The sequence below is a fragment of the Lissotriton helveticus genome, chromosome 1_1 (assembly GCF_964261635.1).
Source record: "Lissotriton helveticus chromosome 1_1, aLisHel1.1, whole genome shotgun sequence".
In the NCBI taxonomy this organism is placed as follows: domain Eukaryota; kingdom Metazoa; phylum Chordata; class Amphibia; order Caudata; family Salamandridae; genus Lissotriton; species Lissotriton helveticus.
Genome location: NC_136057.1, coordinates 347,385,424 through 347,406,625, shown reverse-complemented (window position 1 = coordinate 347,406,625; position 21,202 = coordinate 347,385,424). Strand labels below are relative to the sequence as shown.

At 43.0% G+C, this 21,202-nt stretch overlaps 1 long non-coding RNA gene across 6 annotated transcripts in view; it reads left to right on the top strand.

Annotated features, from left to right (window-relative positions):
• Nucleotides 1-21,202, top strand: part of LOC144807864 (uncharacterized) — a 544,498-nt gene that overhangs the window by 47,561 nt on the left and 475,735 nt on the right. Inside the window, exon 3 of one of the 6 annotated variants that reach the window (XR_013606489.1) lies at nucleotides 7,400-7,462. The exons of 4 other annotated variants lie outside the window; for them this stretch is intronic. This is a non-coding gene — a long non-coding RNA (uncharacterized LOC144807864). Of the gene's footprint in view, nucleotides 1-7,399; nucleotides 7,467-21,202 lie in introns of all 6 variants that reach the window. One more of the 6 variants, XR_013606498.1, reaches the window with a different exon arrangement.

Genomic DNA, 21,202 nt, shown 5'->3' with positions numbered 1-21,202 from the left:
TTGTTAGTTAAAATCAAGATTGTCTATACATTTTAATCCATGAATACTAAATATTCATAGCAGCGAGCCCATCGCCCTTCTCTTTCTCCAGCAAGCCCACAAGAAGGATGCTACCATAAAACAGACAAGGGGATTACGAAGAGCTTTTAAAAAGTATAGTGCCACCCTGCATTGCGAGAAATTTTGACGCGTTAAGGTTGGGAGGAGAAACCTCTCTCTTTCAGTGTGATAAAGCCTACAAAACAATACTAAGTGTTGGTCAGACTGGGGAGAACAATTATCACACGGGCCCAAATCTGCATATTTATACCTCTTCTCTGGGAACCCGAACATTAGGGGAATCCGACTCAGGCGAAAGCGCAACAGAATGAATCTGCGTTGAGCTACTGTAACATGGGAGAGGTAACAATAGCCTTCCTCCAGTCTTGGCGGAATTAAATCGCAGACTGCAAGCGCCTGTAAATGCCTGTTCTTTTCCCTGCGATTGCAATTAGCCTTCTGTGCATACAGATCAATTATTTTCTGTTTGGAGACTTTGTTGCATAGTGAGGGGTCCCTAAAAAGTTCTCCCTGCCCTATTGCATTTAGTTCCGCATCCACATATCTAAGTCATCCAATCCTGCTATGTCTCTCGAGCCCCAAGCAATCACCAATTATGCGTTGGGTTAATTTAACAGTTGTCCTTTGCCAAATCGAAAGCCACAGCAGGATGGGTGCCATTCTGATAGAGGCGACCAAGAAAGGGAGGTCCAATTCGAGATGCAGGATATATATAGGTGTTGAAGATCGCAACAAAACCCTTGACTTAAAAAAAGTATCTTCCACTTTCTGCATTTGGTCGATTTGTGCCATTCCCCAAACTCCAGCCCCGTAGGTTGCTGGCGCTTTTATTTTGGCTTGGTAGATATTTTTAATTGTTTACAAAGAACAAGCTCCTAATTTCGACATTGATAAAACATCAATGAAGTGGCAAAGCAAACTTGAGATTTCAAACAAAGGTTTTCTATACACCTATCAACTATCTCAATCTATTCTGATCTCTACAAAACTTCAGGCACAATTCTACAAAACCTGTTTTTTTTTTATTATACACCTGACAAGATTGCAAAATGGGGAACCGGCAAAGGGACCTGTTGCCCGAGATGCAACTTATCTAAAGCCGATTCCATACATATCTTTGCCTCCTGCCCTGGGCTAATTCCTTTAAAGCAAGACATAGAGAGGTTCTTATCATCTGTTCTTCATAGAGAGGTGATTTTATCAAAAGAGGCAATGGTACTTGGGGCAGACGAACCAGATAACATTGAAAGTGGCCAAGAGTTCATATTCGTAGCGATGGCCGTCCTGCGGTTATGCCTAGCTTCCGCTTGGCTCGACCCCTTAGCGCCCTCTTTCCAACAGTGGTTAGCTAGGCTATTAGCGGTACATAATATTGAGATAGCCATTTACCAACGAAAAGGTAAACAACGGCATAAAAGGGGTATGAAAATCTGGACCCCTCTTACACTATGGCGGGATTCACAAACATAATCAAATGTATGTATAATGCTGTAATGTATATAGAATTTTGCTCTCAAGTCTGGTTTATGTAATGATGGGTTAAAACAAAAAGAAAAAACAATGTAATGCTTATGACGTTAATGTGCGTATGTTTACCTGTCTGTCATACGGGGGATCGGGGGGGGGGGAATAAATGTAATACTATGAATAAAAACATTTAAACAAAAAAAAAAGAACAAGCTCCTAATTTCTTAGCGAACCCCTTTATAGCTTGAAGACCTCTCTCCATGCCCAATGCCCTTGCTGCCCCCAGTTTGTTCCAGGAGAGCTTACTATCAAACAGGATCCCCAGATGTGGGAAGGAACTCAACCACCTCGATTTTCTTTGAGCCTAGATGGAAATATGGTGCCTTTGCCCCTTTAGGTGCTCCTGCTGTGATAATAAATGACTTTGATTCGTTCACTCTGAGGTCTAATTAGGCCATAAATAAAGAGTATGAGGATATAAGGTTCTGAAGAGCTACCCCTGTTCTGGCGATTAAAACCGCATCGTCTGCGTATTGTCAATATTGGGTGAGAGATGTTATAACATTTTGGCACGTCTAAAGAGAGGCCAGACAGGACCGCCTCCACCCCATTGGTATAGATGGATAAAAGGAACGGGGCGAGGACACAGCCCTGTCTGACACCCTTCTCGATCTTAAATGACTGCGTACATTCTCCGCTTCTGCCATACTGCACAGAGGCAGTGGCATTTGCATACAGCTGGCGAATAAAGCGGATGATCAGGGGATCAATCTCCATACCCTCCATCATTAACCATAATTTGGAGTGTGACACAATCAAAAGCCGCTGACAAATCCATGAAGGCCATGTACAACCTCCCATCTTTGGCCTTTGTGTATTTGTCTATGCAAAGCGAGAGGTTTAGACACTGGTCGACTGTCCCCATGCCTCTGCGAAAGCCATATTGGGCCTGCATTAGAATTTTGCGATCCTGGGTCCATTCCTCTAATCTGGCTAGCAACAGCCGACCCATGAGTTTGGCTGTTGTGTCCAAAAGGGAGATGGGCCTATGATTCTTTGGGCTGGCCCTATCTCCCTTTTTTAATATTGGGACTATGACTTTATGGTTCCAATATGGTGGAGGGGCCTCTATTGATATGCAATTAAAAACATTTGTTATTAGAGGCACCCATAGGTCAAAATCGGTCTGGAAGAGGTCTATTGGAACTCCATCTGGTCCCAGGGCTTTCCCTTGAGCACACGCTTCCAATCCTTTTTTTCACTTCATACAATGAAAATGACAGGAATCCTTGGGCAAGAGGCAGTTGATCAGTTTGGGGAAGCTCATGGGGAGTTTACAATGCAAAAATACTTTCAAAGTGTCCTATCCAAGCAGCTTCCTCTACATGGGTATCCAAAGACGGGGCGTTTATATCTTTAAAATAAGGGGCATTTATGACCTTCCAAAACTCCCTACAGTCGCATGAGTTTGAGGCTTGTTCCAAATTGTCCCAGGCCTTTCCCCTTAATTCCTTCACATGTGTACTTCTCGCCTTCTTATAATCCTTTTTGAGTGCACTTATTATTGCCGGCACTCTAGGTAGCATTTTTAAGGTGTTATCAAGGGCTCTTTTAGCCAGTGAGCACGTTGAATCGAACCAATGAGATAAAAGTTTATTAATAACCAGTGGCCTTCTTTTGAGATCTCCAGTTGGAGAATCTGGACATAGTTGTTCTGAGAACCCACTTGTTTTACCTGTACCAACAGTGTATTAGATACTAAGGTTAGTAAGCCACCCTTAGCTCTGCCTGATACTGAGGGCACTGCCGGTGTGTGATGAGTCCTAAATCCTGAGAAGAAAACTGGGTCCTGTTTTGAATGTGGCTTCTCACCAATAAGCCACACTCAATCACTGCACCTGGGAGTTAAATATACCACTACACCTTTGAATAACACACACTTTTGAGCATGTCTTACCAACCCTGGCACAGCAAGACTTCAACACAAAACAAACAGCACCTTTTGAAAAGGAAGTTTATTTAACAAAAAGCAAAGACTCTATCACTTTTAGAATAAGGCGTGGAGTTTATTCCATAATACTCTCTAAACAAAGGCTGTCTCAGATACCAAATGCATTAGATTCAAATATATGTAGCAAACTTATAATCTAAAGGCATGAATCAATAACTGAGCAAACTATAATAATGATTAATAAACAAGCAATAACTGATATAAGATAAGATACACTGGACGTCCTGCAAGAGATCAGAAAGATATATTTATATACACACAGTAGAGGATCACTCTGGATGTGCACCTCCCACACCACAAAGAAAACACCTCACACGATCACAGCCACTGGCATACATCACAATGGCAATAACCACAAAACTCAATACATCACCTGATGCATACACTGCCCACTTCTGGCCGGGGGAAGTCTTCACACAGCCGGGGATCCGAGCTCAGCAATCGGGGTTCAATCCAAGATAGACATGTCTGCCCTCACTTGGAATCCACCAAACTTCCACCAGACCAGTGGAGGCTCCCCCTTTTAATACAAATCCAAACATAACAAAGCTTCTAGCAAGCCTCGCCCCCTCGTTCTCATGAGAACCCGTACCAGCGGCTCCAAGGCCACAGCATCGGTTGATCAGGCCTTTGCTATGGCTTCGAGACGGACCATGTTCATTCCTCTGATAAGAACCCGTTTTCTCCAGTCAGAAAAGTGTGAAAAACAGGAGGAAAGCAAAACATGCCCTCTTCAGCTCTGCAGCATCGTGAAGGCACAGAAAATGGTTTCAGTCATGAAAATGGAGTTAGTCAAGCCATGCACGCAGAAAGGCCCAAAGCAAAATGGAATTGAAAAGCAAGATGACATGAAAGCATGTCAAAGGCAATAGTCGGCACTGCCATAAAGCAAGGTAAAGTCAGAAAACAGAATGGTCAAAGCCAATAGTAAGAACTCATAATTCTCACCAATGCACAAAACAATACACATTCCTGCACAACTGCACACCTTCAAGTGCATATCCCACACGCTCTGCTCTTGGCAATACTGTTCCACTCCATAACAGCTCCCACTGAAAGACCCCAAGATTACAGGACAGTTAGAAGCAGGCATATGCAGGATCATCCTACATTAAGGAACACACTAAAGTCAATTAAAATGGTGGTGGTAAGGGTCATCATAGGGTGCCAAAATCACAAGAGTGGCTCTTTTATTACAGGTCCTCAGCCCATGTTTCTTGAAGACATATAATGTCCCTTGTTTGCCAGTGGTTAAGCCACTCTACATTTCCAGCTTTTGCAGCAATTCCTGCCACGTTCCATGTGACTAAGCCTATCTTGCTCCTATCCCCTATTTCCAGGGATGAACTAGACAGGTCAATAGCCTGCATGATGGGCTCCGAATTGGCCGATCTTAAGGGTGATGGGTGTATAGATATTAATTGTCAGTTGCAAGCTTCCATATAAGTAAGGGCAGCAAATTTATTTGAAAGACTACCCCCGGTGCGATATTTGAGGACTCTAAGTGTACTGGCAAGAAACGGCCTGGCCTTAACCCACCCCTCTGTTCAGGACCTGCAGTTGGGCCCTGTTTGTAAAAATATTCCAGGGCTAGAGGGATGATCTGCGTGTTCCTGGAACAAAATCTTTCAAGATTTCTACGGAGGTAAGTGCTGGTGAAAGCGTTGTTAAAATGTATCACTACGCAATCCCCAACGAGAGATTTCCTTGAATTTCCCACCCACCTTACCCTTCTGGCCATGATTATGTTGTTTGCTAGCTGATGATTCCCCATTCCGCAGTCCATAGGCTGGTTTGAAAGCCAGTGCAGGCATTTGTCCATTAGCTGCACAGTGGATTCCTGCTGATTGTCCCGCAAAAGAGGAACATTGGCCAGGACCAGCACTAGCGGGGAGGCCGCTGGTGGAAGGTGAAGCCATTGATGTGAATTATATTCAGCCATTGGTGCAGGAGGATGGTCTGTTACTGATGGATGAACTGTCAGACTTAATTCCCCCTCCCCTTGAAGCTCATGCTGACCTCTCTCTTCTATCCTTCGATGATGACATTTGGGCCATTGATTGTATGTGGAGTTGCTTCTAAACTGGTGCGGGTAATCTTTGGGGGATCGTCGAAGATGATGGAACGATCGCATTCCCACAGTCATTGGGTTGTTGTTGTTTGTCCATAACTGGGTGATTAAGGGACGCATTCCGTGTTGATGATGGTGCAGATGCATTTTGGGACTCCAGACCAGCTAATCTCTCTTCGATCCTAGGCAATTTGGATAGAATAGGATCAAGATGGACAATCGGTGATTTAGCAACTTCAGCCCAAAAAACATCATCCAAAATTGATTCATGAGTCATGGTACTTGCAGTTGGTGAAAGCGGCAATGTCGCAGTGACCGTTGTAACAGTCTTGGGGTGGGCGGCCCTTGGTTTGATCACTTTTGCATTTTTTTGTTGTTTAGGTTTAACGGCTGGAGGGAGGTCATTTGGCACGCTAATAGCAGGTGGGGATTCATTAACCCTCGAGTTAGACATAAATGGTAGTTTGCTAGTTAAAATTGGTTCCCATTGACCAGGTGGGAGATCGGCTGATAGCTGTGATTGTGACCTAGGTGTGAGAGGGACATTCTCAATGGTGCTTCCTGAAGGTGACCTATTTACTAATAGTAGTGGTTCCACAGACAAGCGTCTCTCTGTCGGATCTATTTCATTGGAGAGAACGCTTGCAGCTCTAGTCATGAACGCATCGAGAGTTGTTACAGTCCCATCCCCTGCTCTCTCTGTTGCTACCTTCCGTCTCTGCATAGCTAGTAAGGAAATATTACAAATTTAAACCTTTAAAGTTAAATGTAATGGGGGTACCTTAATCCAATTTTTAGGGGGGGGTGGGCCAGCCCAGCCACCGGAGGCAGCCCTAGTGCTGCTTGGACTCCGAGTCCCCAAAGAGATACCTACGGTGCTCCCCACGGGAGTTTAATTGCAGGAAGCCAGGAAACGCTGTGTTTGGCAGCCACACTCATTCTAACCCACTCATACTCACCACCTCACTCAATTCACACAAAATCTATCACTGATTCTCATTCATTTTTATTCACACACATGCTCACACATACATGACACATACTCAAATATAGGCACACTCATTCTCACTCGCACCTGCAAACATACACATATCATGCATTTAAAATCATTTTTTACTTATCTCACCTGCCTGTGTAGGTCCAGTTTCAGCTCCTGCTGCTCCATTTCTCATTACACTAATAGTAAATAATAAAATATTAGCAGCCACAACTCCTATATGATGTCCATACGCCAGGGCATCATAGAAAGCAGTGGGAGGAATGGTTGAACATCACGTAGAGGTAAGCAAGCAAAGAAATTCATTGGCAGAGCCAAGCCAGAGCTGAGCCTGGTGTCTGGTTTGACTCTAAGAGCCAAAGCTCGAGCCACCAAAAGATCGGGCATGTAAATTAAACTACATAAGTCTTTCAGAAATAGGTTATTTCTTGAATACGTGTGTTTCATTTTAGTACGGCAGAAAGTATCATTCATTGACATTTGTTAAAAGTTAGTTTCCAGTGTACATACTTACTATTGAAGTAAGAATATTGATGGTACTAAATATCAAGGTTGAAATATGGAAAGAATATTGAAAAGTAAGTCCAGATTTTCTATAGCTAACTCCAATAATATCTACCTATGTGGTACATTTATCTGTAAGGTACATAGATGTAAAGTTAGGAATAGTAAATCTATGCTTTCCTATATGCACTTACTTTTCGACATTTTGTCCCTCGATATTCTGTCTTCGATGTTCTTGTATGTCGATATTCTTCATGTTGATATTCAGTAGTACAATCGTTTTTTCCAGCTCCCCATTCCCTGATGACACTGGCATGATTGCACCAAGAGATACCAGCTTCTTATGCACACTGTATGTAAGAGCAACATTGTTATTAGTTGTCTCACACCTTTATTGTCTGCCTAATTATGTAAGAGTGAGGTTTTTTATAGTGCACGTTCGGAACTGAATTTAATCAGGATTGTCCAATCATTAAAAATGAAGTACAGCGAAGTAATGATTTGTTCAGGATCAAACAATTTGGTCAAGTGGGGAAACTGATATATATAAACCCAGGTTACACACTGTAATGTAGCTAATAGATAAATCGCTCCTTCTCTCCCTCTTTTACCAAACAAGTATCGCGTGATAATTCAATCTTAGAAAATATGTCTAGAAAATATGTCTAAAATGTTATATGATGTTTATGTGTAATGTTTTATGGCCAAAATTGACCGAATGAACATATAAAAAAATGTTTTAATGTATAAAATGTCAAAATGCCTTTCTTGAAAAAATGACAAACTTAAGTGTAACGGAAGGCTGGGGACTATTCTTATGTTAATATCGGTATTGTACACTAATTTAACAAACAGTAAAGAGGGAGAGAGTCAGCACCTCAGTCATAGCAAATACCATTAATCAACCTCTTTAACCAAAAGCAATATTCAATATAGAGTGTATACTAGATAAAACTTTGTAAATAGACATCTGATGCAATCTTATTTATTGATTTTACCCGCACATTGGGTGCATGTTTTTGTTGTGTGGGGGATGGCACATAGCTTCCTAGGCTATTCCCACTGCCCACTATTGCACTGCAGAATTCCTCCAGTGACATTTGAATTCTAATGACAAGTACGCTGTACAGAGTGGCATGCACTCCAGCCTCCCCATAACTGATATCTTGCCAGGGAGGCCAGAGTTCCTTTTTTTCTGTAGTTGTACCTTGAAAACCTTCCCTCCACCCCATGGTGCTCATGAAGGTTGGCAATAGTCCTTTGTTTCAAGGAGATGATTCTGGGATGGCAGTTTGTCACCTTGACGCACCACATGCTTTGTATAACTGAAACAGAGCTGCTGCCGGCGGTCGAGGAGATGTAGTTACAGTGGTAAATAGATGTGGTTGACCCAATAAATTACCAGAGAGAGTCAAGCCAAGCGTCAACCTTGACAGAGAAGAGCTGGGTTAAGATTGAATAAATTACTACCAAATTAGTGCCATGCTGCTGCCATAGCTGAAATAATGGAAGCAGGATAAATCTCCACTCACCACTCTTTTTTACCCTGAAATGTCCTTCACTGCTAATAATAAAAGTGGAAGGTTTTCTGGGAGGAAATTCTAGAAGGTAAGGAAGATGCCTCCTTAAATCGTTAGAAAGAAAGAGGGTCTCTGGGATCCAAGAAGAGTATTGGGCTCGCATCGAGGTGGGGCCAGCAGGGTAACACAAAGCAGATTCTTGCATTGTTGAGGCAGCTACCTACCAGGTACTTCATTTTCCACCCTCACATGTGTTGGGTACCAGTATGGCTGAGGTCTGAGCCACAACCTGATTGGTGCTTGTCTGATTTTAAGAACCTCAAAAGCTTGAGAGGGGCTAGGAGAACAAACCCCTCCTCAAAAGTTTGGATACCTTTGACCTAGCAGAAGTAGGTGGAATCTGAGCCTTTTAAAGCTTGTGTAGTTTCTAATCAGGTTGCTAGCCTTAATTGCTCTTCCGCGTCCTTTCTCCTTCATGGGGTGTATTTATTCAGCAGAAGGCAACGTCTCTACAGCTAAAAATAACAAATTCAAAAACTAAGAAATACTTGAATAAAAATAAAATGGTGCATGGCTATTGTTTATGAAGCCAATTACGATTCTTGTCCTTTTGCTATCCTTTTAGTTATTTCACAGTATCTCTGGCTGGCGCATGTTGCCATATTTAAAGCTCAGATAAGAACAGACTTATATTTTGATGAGGAGTGAAATGTCATGTTAGTGTTTTGTGCTGGGTGATTTTTCTTTCAAGTCCATAGTGGCGATCAAGGAGGCTTCTGCATCATGATGACCTGGTGTCTCTACGTGATGTCACCAAATGGAGTGAGCTGGCGAGTTCTATGTATCCTGTCAGTAGCTGGATAGTTGGCAGGTGGAGGCTGCTAAGAGAAGATGCCAGTTCCTGGTGGGGCGGGTGGTACATATCTGTCTTGAATCTTGCAGCTGGAATTCAAGTATCTTTTGGACATCTAGTATGGAGATACCATGTGCAAACACACTTTGCTATAAGTTGATCATTTTAGCATGCATCGGAGGCTTTAAAGCATGTTAACTTAGCCCGTGTTTGTGCATTGCATGGCTTTCAGTGAGTGATTTACTCCACCTACTCCTTGTTGTTGCCTAGATCAAATCAGAACATCCAGCATACCGGAAGGATCAGCTATATCTATATAAACCGGTACCTCACCGTGCCCCAGCCATGGCCATTCACTCAAGGTTCTGCCAACAGATCAACTTAAGATCATTCGAACCTAGATTCTCAAATGCTGTCAGCCACGACCAGAGATCTGATCCAACCAACATGTGAATCATGAAACCTTTGAAACCCAAATTATTCAGACTTGCCTTGAGTTGAGCTTAAACAGCAAAATTGTTGTGAAAGAATTTCAGATGTGGGTGATTACCCATCCATTTAGACTCTAACTACGTGCAGCATTGTTTTATTTCATAAAATCACTGTGAAGTTCTCTGGAGTTACAGTAATCAAACATGTTCCACTTGATAAAACGACTTCATCACTAAATAAATAAAAACCCAATTGCATAAATAACCAATCCTTAACTACAACACATGCAAGCACCTTTGCTAAAGTGCTACTGGGTTGCCCAGATAGACGGTTTCATGTAATTTCAGATTCTAGGCTTATTCGCACTTTTAACTGACATACTAAAACCTTCCCTGAGTTCACCAGAGGTGAGGATAACGTTAGGATTAGAAGGGAGACCCACCGTCTTCGTAGTCAGAGAATATCCTGTCACTGAGATGCAGACAATGTACGAAAAGGACATGGAGATTATGGTGACGTCTCACCTATAGACAATAAATAGCATTCTTGATATCGCTGTATCTGATATATACTGTGTCTCACTACAGGTGGTGGGTGAGTCCAGAGAGAGTGGTTGTGTCCGGTTCTTCCCTGTTTCCCCTGAGTCTTTTGCGTAGCGCTTTTTCATAATCAAGTATTTGTACTCAGGTTGAAGGGGATGCATGGGGTCATCCATAGTACAAACTCCTGATACATAAATAACAGAGATAATTGATTGAAACAAATAAAACAATACTATAATCCTCTGGACATCACACACTCAGTCTCAACCTCAGCTAAGCTGCAGGAAGTAGCCTTCCTTTCAATAGATACATGTGCAGTGTTGTAAGTGAAGTACCCCCTGCCAGTCATTTAAAGGTACATATGTGTAGCTGCACCCTACTAAAAGCTGCATGTAATAATAAGAATCAACACTGTGACAACAAGAGCTTCCCCCCTGCTCATCGGAGTACAGACTGTATGATTTCATAAACTCTCAGAGGATCCTGAAAGGATTGAGGAAACAGGTATTAGGAAGTTTAATTTAAACCTTTTAAGCAAACAACACTGCTTTGAAGTAAAAGGTAGTTTCGAGTAATTCGTGTGCATGCCAAGGAGCAGTTATTGTTTATTTTGGAAAGTTACCTCATGGCACATTCAACAGCTGCGTCGGTGGGGTTCAAAGGGGAGGGCCCGAAAAATAGAGACTGGGGCATGGGCCCCATCTCCCCCCCCTTCCCCGGAGATGCCAGTGGCAGCTGTAGAATAGTAACGCAGGTTGGCATCGCTGCATATGTGGGGTGAGGTGCCCCATTTCCTCTTCCGGGTGGGTGCCATTTTACCTCACTCCCTTCTCTGGCGGTCTCACTTGTTCCCTGCTGCGCTACAAGGGAAGATGTGAACATAGTTCTAGTGATTGGAAATTTCCTATTGTCTTGTTACACTACTTTCACAGTTACTCATGCTGTCACCAGACCTGTCAGATTCTGCTCTGTTTATTTCATGTTGCCAGATGTAGTTAATGCACTTCACTCTTATAAAACATACTTTTTTTTATCAGAACTTGCCATGCCGAGCCTTCTTCGTGAAAGTTTTTAATCTTTCTTGACCAAACCAGGGCTGGCAGAATTATCCTAATTTCAAGAAGTTGTTTTCTCCTGTTTTTTGGCCAGTTTAGGAGACTTAATGATCTAACATATATTTCCACCAGAATATCAAGACAAACATACATATATCGCGAAGGTAGGTAGATGTGGAGTTAAGAATAGTAAATACGTACTTACCTTGGTGCACCTATCTTCATTATATTTTGGTTGTCACTATTTAGGCCGCGATATTTTTGCTCCACAATATTTGTTTCTTAATAATTTTACATCCAATCACCAACATAATCTGCACCCCCTCTCACTCTTGGCTTTGCTCCTCCAAGTCCCTTGAAAGGCTGATGTCTCTGTATCAGCCTGAGAGCTGCTACACGATGGAAGATACACGAATAAGTAAAAGCAAAACCTGCACCAAGGTAAATATTCAAAAGTTCAACTGTTTTCACCAAAATGGTTAGTGAACAGTTCTCTTCAGAAACACCTTCCACATACTCATCAATGGCGTCTTTTTTGCATTAACCTTAAGAGACTTTAGACCTCTCTCTCTATCCTTCCAGCACTATATACAGCATCGACAAGCCCATATGGGTCCCTATCCATCAGCACTATATCATCATCAGACATTTTACGGTACAACCGGATTACTTCTAGCTATGGCTGGAAGGCAATAATAATAATAATAATTCCTATTTGTAAAGCACGAACATATCACCCCCTTAAGGGCTTCAAGGCTCTGGGGGCCGTTGGGGAGATTAAGTGAGCTATTGCGCAGTGTCGCATGATGCTGAGCTGAGCTGCCGCCGGTGATCGAACCATGAATCCTGTGCTCCGGAGTCAGCCGCACTGGTCATTGCACCACACCTAACATCCAATGTTTCTCTTAGGTTTTACATGTTAAGCTATGTTGGCTTGTTCCATAAACCACTTGTACACCTTAGATTTTCTTGGCCCTAAAAGACAAGCAGGTGGTGAACTAACTTGATTGTGCAGCTTTCTTTGAAAAAAATCTGTATTTGGATGTACCTCTAAATAGGATTTTTGGTGGAAAGCTCCTAATGGGTCAGAGTTGGTGAATAGGTCGAAAACAATTGACACTCTGAACAATCCTTATGGATCCTGAGAACCCTTAGCACAATGGCTTAGCTGGAGTTGAGTTCAGACAGTGGTGTAGGGAAGAGACACTTTTGTAGAAATAGAGGTCCAAACTCATAGAACCCCTGGCCAGTCATAAAAAAAATCTTCAATTCCATCTTTTGTGCCACTGGTAATCAATGAACAGATGCCAGCATAGGGGAGATGTGATATCTGTAAAGAGCTCATGGCACAACCAGAACCCCTGATTTCTGAAACATTTGTGCTAAATTAATCAGATAGTTAAGCTGACCCAAGAACCAATCAATCAATCAATCAGAGTACTTGTAAAGTGCGCTACTCACCCGTGAGGGTCTCAAGGCGCTGAGGGGAGGGGGGTGCCGCTACTGCTCGAAGAGCCAGGTCTTGAGGAGTCTTCTTAAGGCGATTAGGTCTAGGGTCTGCCGTAGGTGGGTAGGGAGTGTGTTCCAGGTCTTGGCGGCAAGGTAGGAGAAGGATCTGCCGCCGGAGGTTGTTTGTTGGATGCGGGGGACAGCGGCGAGGGCGAGGCTGGCGGATCCGAGCAGGCGGGTGGGGGTGTAGAAGCTGAGTCTGCTGTTCAGGTAGGCTGGTCCGGCATTGTGGAGTGCTTTGTGTACGTGGGTGAGGAGCTTGAAGGTGATCCTCTTGTCGACGGGGAGCCAGTGTAGGTCTCTGAGGTAGTGGGTGATGTGGCTGCGGCGGGGGACGTTGACGATCAGTCGGGCGGAGGCGTTTTGGATGCGTTGTAGTCGTCGTAGGTGTTTGGCTGGGATTCCTGCGTAGAGTGCGTTGCCGTAGTCCAGTCTGCTGCTGACGAGGGCCTGTGTCACCGTTCTTCTTGTTTCGGTCGGGATCCACTTGTAGATCCTGCGGAGCGTGCAGAGGGTGTTGTAGCAAGAGGAGGATACGGCGTTGACCTGCTTAGACATGGAGAGGGAAGAGTTGAGGATGAATCCTAGGTTGCGTGCATGGTCGGGGGGTGTCGGTGCTGGTCCCAGTGTGGTCGGCCACTAGGAGTCATCCCAGGCTGACGGGGTGGGTCCGAGGATGTGGACCTCCGTCTTGTCAGAGTTCAGTTTCAGACGGCTGCTCCATTCACATTGTAAAATCTTGATAACATGCAGATGACCCCTGCATTAAACATTTGTGGTAATGTCAAGCAGGGGAGAAAACATTTGGGAGTCTGAGAATGAAAAAAATCCCTAGTCACAGCAGTAGAAATCTTAAGTTCTAAGGATGCTTCTTGTTAAAAAAAAAAAGGACCTCCAATAATCAAGTTGATTAGAAGGCAGGGATCAAATGTTGTTCTGATGGAGGACCATCACCAAGCAAATGGATCGGAAGAATGGTTAACCAGGCCTGGAGTACTATCAGCATAGCAGGAAACGCGTTTGGCGCCCTGAGTGTAGAGACAGAGCTCTGTTTGTTATTTACCGGATTGGGATCAGTTACCGGCATGGAAGAAGTGAATGCTTGAGAACGCCTCTTGAGGCTCAGTCTCCGTGGGGAAGATACCCTTAGTGAAGGATTTCAAGTTGATAGAGCCTGGACAAATGAACATATTTATGTAAGAAGGTGGAGCTCTGGCTACAGTTTATTCACATTTGAATTCTAGTATATCTGCCCTCATAGTCCTGATGAGGCCTGGAATAAACAGAGGCTGAAACGCGTCGACACCGTTAATTGGAGGACTCCAAAACAAGAAATTTGTTTGAACACTGTTAAGAAATAATTATATAAGAGAGTGCTATTTCAAGAGAGGTCAAAAGTGGTAGAACCTCATACACTCCTTTTTTCATTGCTTTTGGGCTTGTTTTGGTGATCTTAAGAGTAGGAATGTCATGTGAAAAAATTATACATTGACATCCTTGTTCAAATAAGTGGGGCATTAGAACCGTGAGTTTGGTTCTCAAAAAAGTGTATATATGTATGTAAGTTAAAAGTATATGTGTGTGTTTTTTTGTATATATATATGTAAATTGTGTACAGTTTTTTGTTTAAAGCAAGAGACCGGTAATTGAGGTCAAAAATGGTTCGATTAAAAGAAAAAGTTGAACTATACATTGGTTATCTATTGCTTTATGTGTTTGGCTATTTTTTGGAGATGCTCTAATGTGAAAATTTCTCAATTAAAATTGTGTGGAGAAGGATTGTCTCAAGACTGGATAATTAATGGTATCCAGCCTTTTCAAACTAAAAAAACAAAATAGAGTTCCGTAGGCTTTACATTGTTGTTTTTTCCTTCTTCATCAGCATAGCTGTAGGCAGACAGGGCAAAAGACTTTGGTGGTTTCAATGGCCTAAGATATGTGTTAAAAAGTAATGATATGGCCCAGCCCCAATGGATTCCGCATTATGATTGAACAAAACTATCTCATAGCCATATTTCAGCTTATTTTTAGTGTGGCTGTTTGATGTGTGCATTTTGGCCCTTCCTAGCATGGTCCGAGTAGCAGAGTAGGAGGATGGAATTCGCTATAATTATTGTAATTTTATTCTCATAGCTTTGTTTTGTTAAGAAATGAATATCTTCAACTCTATCAGATGCTGCACAGAACCACATAAAACTGCAAAATAATGCAGTTGGTCTACATACCATTGTTTTACCTACCTAAATACAAAGGACGACGATTGTAATCACAAAGAGTAAAACTGTACAATAATTCGTGCTAAGACGTCTCCAATTTAAGAAACCTCTGGAGCAAAATTCAAGCTTCCGTGCTGTTGAGTTAATGGTATCAATTAAGTAAAGTCAAATTTTCTTGACTTAATGAATGATTTAATTTGGAGATTTCACATTGCCGAAACTGATCAACTGGAATCATATTTATTTGGGATTTAGCTATGGTGCACTAATTTAAATAAACCGTTAGGTTCCAGGAAAAGCATAAGGTACTGAGCACCAAGGGAGGCATCATCTTGCTCCTGTGACTCTGTGCGTTCTGCTTTTTTGACTCCCCATCCTCCAATCAGGCGCCACCATTCTTACTCGGACCAGAATCACACCACCATGTGACAGAGCAAGGATCATAGGGAAGAGGTGTGTAGTTGCACATCTGCCTATCACTTACTCTTTTCTTCGTTTAATAGCATTTCAAGACTGTACCCCGTAGGGCAATGGGGAGTCAGGTCCTTCAGGAAGGCGAGGGTACTTGATGTGCATCTTTCTTCCCAACATAAATTCAGCTGGACAGGCAACAGGCGTACTCTGAGGGGTGTTTTATAATCACATGGAATTTGGCTGAGAATCTCAGAAATGGAGCGGCGTCAGGCCGTGACAACTTGAATTGTCTTCTAGAGGCTAGCCATAGAGTGCTCTATTGTGTCCTTAGCCAGAGGCCGCTAGAGGTGTTATTGTCCCATTTTTTAAACCCACATTGAGCTGGGAACAGCCATTGCTTAAGGAAAACATGGACATTTGTCTGTGACCGCTAGCAGGTGTTGGCCAGTTGTAATGGGTCCATAGACATCAACTGAAACCTCTTTAACTACGTTTGTGGGAAGCAGGAACATTTGTAGAGTTTGGGCATTGAGAGCTTTCTGACTGTAGCACCCTTGACCTTCAACCACTTTCTTTTCTACAAATGTTTTGATAAATGAGAGCCAGACCTTCTGTCACAAGAGTCTCTTGGTGGCCACTATGCCATGATGTCACTCATAAGCTAAATTAACCACATGATGTTACAACAAGTGAAGAATGAAAAGGTGAGTTCCTCTCAGTATTAGTTCACTATGATGTCAGGCGAGTTCATCATGGACATACCTGAATGCCTTGAGATCTTTGATGGAGCTCTGCCAATGCAGTTTTTTTGTGCACACAATGTCTCCAATTTTTGTTTCATGCAATGGAGCTCGGATGATGTCTTGTTTCCTCCGTGCATATGGACTTGACCGAATGATAACACTGAGGAGGTATTCTTCTGTTACCAAAGGATTGTTTTTTGATGTTGTAAGTTGGAATCTGGAGACAAAATTAAGAGGGTTTTTGTGTTTGCCAGGAAGATGTAGGACTTTTAGTCCTGCAAATGAAGCTCCTGTGTCTTGGTCCATAGTGGCATCTTTGTCTTGGGGATTTAAAAGATGGACAGTAGTGCTTGATGATTGGTTATGTTAGTGAAAGATTTACTACATAAAAATAGATGGAAGTGATTACAGGCCCACACCACATGCCAGTGAGTAGGCTTTTCTGGGTCTGGGAGGCTCCAACTGGTATGTGCAATGACCTGTCAAAAAATTCAGGATATATGTTTCTTTGAGCAAGAATGGCCCTGAAGCCAACACGAATTAACCACCTACTTAATGAGTAAGGAAGGGTTAAAATATGTGAGATTTCCTGCTTCAGTCCTTTTGCACAGATATCCTCAAATGCTGCCTGGCACTGGTGGGACCAAGGGAAAATGTACCCCTTCTTTGTGAGTTCACATAGGGGTGTTCTGGTTGATGAAAAGTCACATGTGTACCAGGAACAGTAGCTGGCTCGACCCAGAAAGGAGGCAGAAATCACACTGAGAGCATGTGCTTTGAGGTCCCTGTTCAGCAAGGTGTGTACACCTTTGACACGGTTAGTGGATTCATCAGTTACTTTTTGTTGAGTTTTTAGTGGGCAATGACCTACGTCTGTTATTTGAACATCTGAGATGTTCTGGCCATGGCAAGAATATTGCCCAGTTTCCTTATTTCATGTAGTAGTTTCGGGTGAAAAGCATCAGATTCACAGCGAAGATTCACAGCGAAGGGCTTCTTTACAGTTGTAATCGTCAACATTGCAATGTTGAATGTGTTGTTTCAGCCTTGTGACAAATGAGTCAATTGTTTTGCTAGACCTTTTGCGAAGTTGAAAGGAGCAGGTTGAGCTATCAATTGATGTTCTTCTTTGAAAGGAAGTACACCATAAGACTACACTTTAAACCATCATACCACACTCTTCTATTCTTCATATTGGCAAATAAAATCATAAGTGTCTGGGCCAACACAATGCAACAGGAGGCAGATGAGGCGTCTTTCGTTCTCAATGCCAAATGAGACACTATATTTGGTAAAGCCTTTAACCTAACGACATCATTGGGCTCCAGATTGTTGGTGTCACTAAGAATGAAATATGACCAGACGCCCGGGACAGCGAGTCAGAGACTTGGAGATGGATCTGGGCTACAGGCACAGGCATCTACAGAGGCATCTTGTTGGCACCTTGTTGGATGTCTGTGGCTCACCTTTCACTGTATTCTGCTTATCTTCAGACAAGGACAAAGACATGGTATAGGGTAGCAGAGTATTGATGGGTGTGTGTCTGGGTGGGAATCACCAGAGTTGTATAGTGCGCATGGAATGCAGATCTCCCTGTCGCCGGTGTTGAGTAATTGGCATAAGTAAAGTCTGCATGTACAAATTAACACTTAGGGACAGACAGTAGGGGGTGCCTTTGACTGCCCCTAAGAAGAAGCTAAGTCCTCTTTAGAGGGGTCTAATGGAGACTAAAACATGTTGGCGAATGACAAGTAGAGAGTGTTTTTGAGACAAAGGCTCTCTGTAACCTCCTGTTTGTTTTTAATTCAGCTTATCCACACTAACCTGGTCCTGATCTGAATAGGCAATATATTCCTTACCATCTTTGTTGACTCGTCAGTGTGGCTATACTTAACCTTACACCCACTCTAGGAGTTACAACAAGGTGTGCCTAACTCTAAAATATCCTGGTATATTCTGTGTGTGTCACCTCATATGTGTCTATATTCCCTACTCTCAATTAAAACTCAAGCAAGTCCATGCAAGGAAAAAGAGAGAAAGGAATCAGGAAAAAATGTGTAGATGGCAGGAAGGAACCTCACGGGAGCAACCACCAGGGAACTGCTGACAGGTTCTCGTCAGTATGTTCCACTTCTCATCATTGGCTCCTTCCCACCAAAAATAATAAACAACATTGGAAAATAGAAGAATCGTGAAAGTAAATCCTAATCAACTCAAAGGTGTATATCCCTATCGCACTCATGTGCGTCTACCCCGAAGGTGTCAACACCGCTACTCAGTGTATTCCCTTATTTAAAAATGGAGTTAGATAGCCCTAGCTGCTTAAACTACTTTATTCCATGCTGGGTATCTACTCCCATTAAAACCAAAACTCTGCCGTTGTGCTTCGTTTTGTATTATATGAGCCAACATGTTTCGTTGCCTGTCTAAGTTGGTCGGCAACTTCTTCAGGGCTGGGGGTATTTTCTTTGCCACACAAGACTGGACACTGCCAGCGTTCAAATCTTCACAACGGTGCCTACCAGCATACCTGGGGTTCGTCGTACCCCCGTATGCGCCTCTGGTCCACCTTTTATGTAGTGGTTGCTTCTCGTCGACCGTCCGTATCTGCAGGCGCTGTTTCTACTCAGGCTCCCGTTCCCGCTCTGGAGAGCCCTGAAGAAGTTGCCGACCAACTTAGACAGGCAACGAAACATGTTGGCTTCATATAATACAAAACGAAGCACAACGGCAGAGTTTTGGTTTTAATGGGAGTAGATACCCAGCATGGAATAAAGTAGTTTAAGCAGCTAGGGCTATCTAACTCCATTTTTAAATAAGGGAATACACTGAGTAGCGGTGTTGACACCTTGGGGGTAGACGCACATGAGTGCGATAGGGATAAACACCTTTGAGTTCATTAGGATTTACTTTCACAATTCTTCTATTTTCCAATTTTGTTTATTATTTTTGGTGGGAAGGAGCCAATGATGAGAAGTGGAACATACTGACGAGAACCTGTCAGCAGTTCCCTGGTGGTTGCTCCCGTGAGGTTCCTTCCTGCCATCCACACATTTTTTCCTGATTCGTTTCTCTCTTTTTCCTTGCATGGACTTGCTTGAGTTTTAATTGAGAGTAGGGAATATAGACACATATGAGGTGACACACACAGAATATACGAGGATATTTTAAAGTTAGGCACACCTTGTTGTAACTCCTAGAGTGGGTGTAAGGTTAAGTATAGCCACACTGACGAGTCAACAAAGGATGGTAAGGAATATATTGCCTATTCAGATCAGGACCAGGTTAGTGTGGATAAGATGATATGAGTTCAGGGTACCTGAGTCCGAAGTCCCCTCTGAGCTCCAATTGTGAGAAAACTCTTTTTAATTCAGCCGTGTGTACCAAAACATAAAGGGAATATCTGGGTTTACACAGAGGTTGTTATACATAAATATCTGGACCTCTAGTTTGACCAGAAAACACTTATTCTGATCTCCTTCTCTAGCAAGTTGAGACCACCATGTTGGTATCATCATAACGCGGTGACTAGCTGATGATGAAGCATGCCACAAGGAGTGGGTGAGGCCTTTCCAGCCAAATCATTTTTGCTTCTTGTTTACTTAGACACAGTCTCGTTATTCCAGAATGATTGTAAAGTAAAGTAAAGTCCACATTTGTAAAGCGCACAATCACCCGTAAGGGTCTCTAGGCGCTGGGGGGCCGTCGGGAAGATTAAGCGAGCTATTGCCCAGAGTCACATGGTGCTGGGCTGACCTGCCGCCGGAGCCGGGGATCGAACAGTGGTCCCCAGATTCCAGCGTCAGTCGCCCTGGCCGCGGCGCCTTTGTAGGGATAAACAATTTGCCATACTTTTTGTGATTTTGAGTTTCACTTAGGAGGATGTACGGCAAGAAGACCTCTTGCTCTTATTGTGTGAGTCCATGTTAGCAACCAAGCCTGTTACTTCTTTACTCAGATCCTTTTCTTCTTTACTCTCTACATGTATGCAAAACAAGCTATCGAAATTCCGAGTACTTGGTCCATCCTCCACTCTGATACTTTGCCCCTCTAACCCAAGTACCCATCTTGCAATATGGGTATGGTGGATTCTGCACCCATAGTGGCAAATGCAAATATAAGGAGTCTGTGATCTGTTCGTTTTAAATTGTAGACCCCAGAAGAAAAATCTGAAATGTTTTATTGCTAAATAGCAGACCAGGGCCTGCCTCTCTGTGGTCAGACAGTTATGTTCAGAACCTTGTAGAGAGCGAGATGCAAACACTGCAGTCCTTTCCTCTCCTTCTACCACTTGGGAAAGGTTGGCTCCTAGTTATTTTGCTCTTGCATTGGGGGTTATTCGGTTTACCTTTTAACATCAAAGGTTCCCAGAGAAAGAGCTGTGATGGTTTTCTTTATCACAACTAAGGCTTCATGGCACTAAGGGTACCAATAAAGGAGTATGCCCTTCTTTAAAAGTCTCTGAGGGTGTTTAAAATGGCCACAAAATTATTTGCAAATGTTGGCAGTTATTCCACTAAACCTAAATATTACTTATGTTTCTCGTTGTTGGATGGTTGAGGGGCATTCTTGACAGTGTCTACCAAACTGATCTTAGGTTTAATCATTTTTCAATAGTAATCTACAAAGCCCACCCCATTTTCACATTTCTCTCTCTTGAATGTAAGCCCAGCATCACCGCATTGTGTGGTGTGTTCCACTCAAAACCCGTGGCATGGTTCTTTGGATGCCAAATGGCATCCTGTGGGATCTGTAAACCCCAAATGGAGTGACAAAAGAAGTAATCATCCTAGACTCTGGGTGTAATG